The sequence below is a fragment of the Mustela erminea genome, chromosome Y (assembly GCF_009829155.1).
Source record: "Mustela erminea isolate mMusErm1 chromosome Y, mMusErm1.Pri, whole genome shotgun sequence".
NCBI lineage: Eukaryota > Metazoa > Chordata > Mammalia > Carnivora > Mustelidae > Mustela > Mustela erminea.
Genome location: NC_045636.1, coordinates 2,897,066 through 2,900,512, shown reverse-complemented (window position 1 = coordinate 2,900,512; position 3,447 = coordinate 2,897,066).

The following is a 3,447-nucleotide window of genomic DNA, read 5'->3' as shown; positions in this document are numbered from 1 at the left end:
TCGTATGCCAGTCTTGATAACCTTGCCTGCCGTTATTGCCACAGCAACGGGATAAGGGGTGATGATTCAGGCAAGACTATTATGTAAATACACCCACTGAAGAGGCCCACCTTGCCATAGTACTCCGGTGGGCGAACCTGGGGATGGTACAACAACTGCATAAACTGGTTTGTCTAGATCGCACCTATCTGCTGTAGTCGAAGCCAATCTTTCCTCAACCAATTGTAGTGCCTTTATAGCCTCGGGCGTGAACGCCCGTGGAGAGTCTAATTTGGAGTCTCCTGGCAAAATATCAAATAATGGTTTTAATTCTGCATTTGTCAGTTTCAGATAGGGACGAATCCAATTGATATCCCCCAGGAGTTTTTGGAAATCATTTAAGGTCTTTAAATGATCTCTGCGAATTTGAACCTTTTGTGGAGTCAGTGAGTTGTAGGCCCAGATAGTCCTTTAAATTTGCTGTTTGTATTTTCTCAGGAGCAACAATTAGCCCCCACATCGCTAACTGTTGCTGCAGAAAGGTGAATGCTGAGGTGAGAACCGATGTATTGCTATGACAGATTAGAATATCATCCATATAATGGTAGCAGCAAACATCTGAGAACTTATTCCGTACTGGCAAAAGAGCCTTGCCCACATAGAGCTGACACATAGTGGGACTATTAGCCATACCCTGAGGGAGCACTGTCCATTCATACCGTTGGTCAGGCTCGGAATGATTAACAGCTGGCAAGGTAAAAGCAAACCTCTTCATGTCGTCCGGATGGATCGGGATAGAGAAAAAGCAATCTTTAATATCTATAACAATAGAAGGCCAATCTCTGGGCAGGGCAGTAACAACAGGGAGGCCTAGCTGAACAGGCCCCATTATTTGCATCTGATCATTTATCTGTCTCAGATCATGTAATAATCTCCATTTGCCTGACTTTTTCTTTACCACAAATGTAGGGGTGTTCCATGGGGATCTTGATTCACGTAAATGCCCTGCCTCAACTTGCTCTCTAACTAATTGTCTAGCAGCCCTCAGTTTTTCTGTAGTTAACGGCCACTGAGGCACCCACCGTGGAGTACTTTCCTTCCAATCTATTTTTATTGCCTCAGTGGCCGCTGGGGAAAACCCTGACCTCCCATGGGTGTTGGGTTAGGGGTCCCTTGTCCCTTGGGCCCGAGACCTTGGCCTGGAACATATCCCATGGCTTTCATCATGTTTCTTGCATTTTCACTATAATGATTCTCAGTAGTTAATACTATATTCATTTGCTCTAACACATCTCGTCCCCAAAAGGTTACAGGGAGAGAACAAACATATGGCTGAAAGACTCCTTTATGACCCTCATCATCTTCCCAATCTAAAGATGCTGCGCTGACATCTGGGCTGTGAGCAATTCCTAGTCCTCTTAATGTTTGATTGGCCTTGACAAGGGGCCATTGTTTTGGCCAATCAGCTAAATTTATAATACTTTTGTCTTCCCCTGTATCTAACAGCCCCCAGAAGGGTTTTCCTCTTATTTTTAAGACTGTCATGGGCCTGTTGCTCATATCCATAGTCAGACACATCAAATCATTTCCTGTTGATCCAAGCCCTCCATCTTGCAACCTTCCTGTAGACTTATATCTGTCATGGTGGCTGGGCAGGATTAGGAGTTGAGCAATCCTATCCCCAGGGTTGATAATGGTGATGCCTCTTGGAGAGGAAACTAAAATTTTTACTTCCCCTGAAAAATCTGGGTCAATAACCCCTGGGTGGATAACAAGACCTCTAAGAGTGGTGGAACTTCTACCCAGAAGTAATCCCACAGTGCCCTCTGGCGGGCCCCCATGGAAATCCGAGGGCACCGCCTGCACACCCATTTCAGGGGTTAAGACCATTCGGGTGGTGGCACGCAGGTCAAGTCCTGCTGAGCCTGTGGTGGCTCTTCTGGGTCCGTAGGGGGAAACATCTGTCTCGCCTTCTGCGGCAGCGCCATGACCGCCCCGTACATTTGGTTCGGGCCCCGGGGGGAAAGGCCCTGCTTCCCGTTTTTTGAACTCCCCCAATTATTTGGTGGCAGCCGATTTCCGTCCATATCAGTGACTGAGCGGCAATCGCTAGCTCAGTGATTCCCCTTTCTACATCTGGGGCATAGCTGTGGTTTCGGTCCTCCATAACCTTTATTTGGATGTGCCTCTTCCACCTTCACAAATTGGACTGGTTGACTCTGTCTTCCTCCTCGTGCCTGGCTGTTGCGCTGTGGGCAGTCCTTTTTCATATGACCTTCTTGCCCACATAAGAAACACCCTTTGGTCCTAGCCCCATTTGCACCTTGCAACGCTTGTGCAAAAGCAGCAGCCATGACCTGGCCCTGAACTAGAGGTCCTGTGATATCCCTGCAGACCTTGATATACGCTGACAAGTCTTTCGCTTTCCAGGGTCTAATGGCTTCTCAGCACCATTTATTGGCATTTTCAAAAGCCAATTGTTTAACTAGGTGCATAGCCTGGTCTACGTCCCCAAACATCCTACCAGCTGTTTGTATCAACCTGTCCACAAAATCTGCATAGGGCTCATTCGGCCCTTGTAGCACTTTGGATAACTGTCCTTGCAAATCTCCAGCACCCCTTAACATCTTCCATGCCCTCAAAGCTGCGGTTGCTATCTGGTGATATACCCCTGGTGGATAATTACTTTGTGCCTGTGACCCAAAATATTGTCCCGCACCTGTTAACATGTCTAGGTTCCACTGTGGGTTACCTGCTGCTGCATTTCTTCGCGCCGTGTCCTGGCAATTGTCCTGATTCTGGATCTTCCATTCTAAATATTGCCCACCAGATAAAACTGCTCTAGCCAAGTTACTCCAGTCTTCAGGAGTGAGGTAAAGGCTACCTAGCATTTCAACCAAAGAAACCGTAAAAGCAGCCTGAGGCCCATAGGACATAACTGCTTCCTTCAGCTGCTTTACGAGTTTAAAATCTAGGGGCTGATGATATCTTTGCTGATGTTGATCTTCCATGACGGGGAAAAACCCTTTTTCTGGCCCTAATACTTCTCTCCAACTCTGTGCGGTGCAGCTCGCACAATAGCAGGCCTTGGTACAGCAAGGTTTATACGGAGGAGGCCCTTCGTAAGGTGGCGCTGTTGGGGCTGGGCAAGTGGGCGTAAGATCTAAGTTATCTACCACTTCCTTTGTTTGTAACTGCGCCATGGCTCCTTCTTTCACTTTTAATTTCAGCTGCGCCATAACTTCCCCCTGCATTTCGAGCTGCGCCATAGCCTTTTTTAGTTCCTCCTCCTTTTTTGCAAGCTCTCTTTTCATTTCTTCCACTCTCTGATCATCGGAGGGACCCCCCTCCCGTCACTTTTCTCTTATCACCCGGACGGGCGTTTTCCTCGTCCGAGCTTTCTTCTGAGCTTTCACTTTCAGAACTGGAATCTCTCCAGGATCCTTTGCAAGACTCCTCTTTTACCTG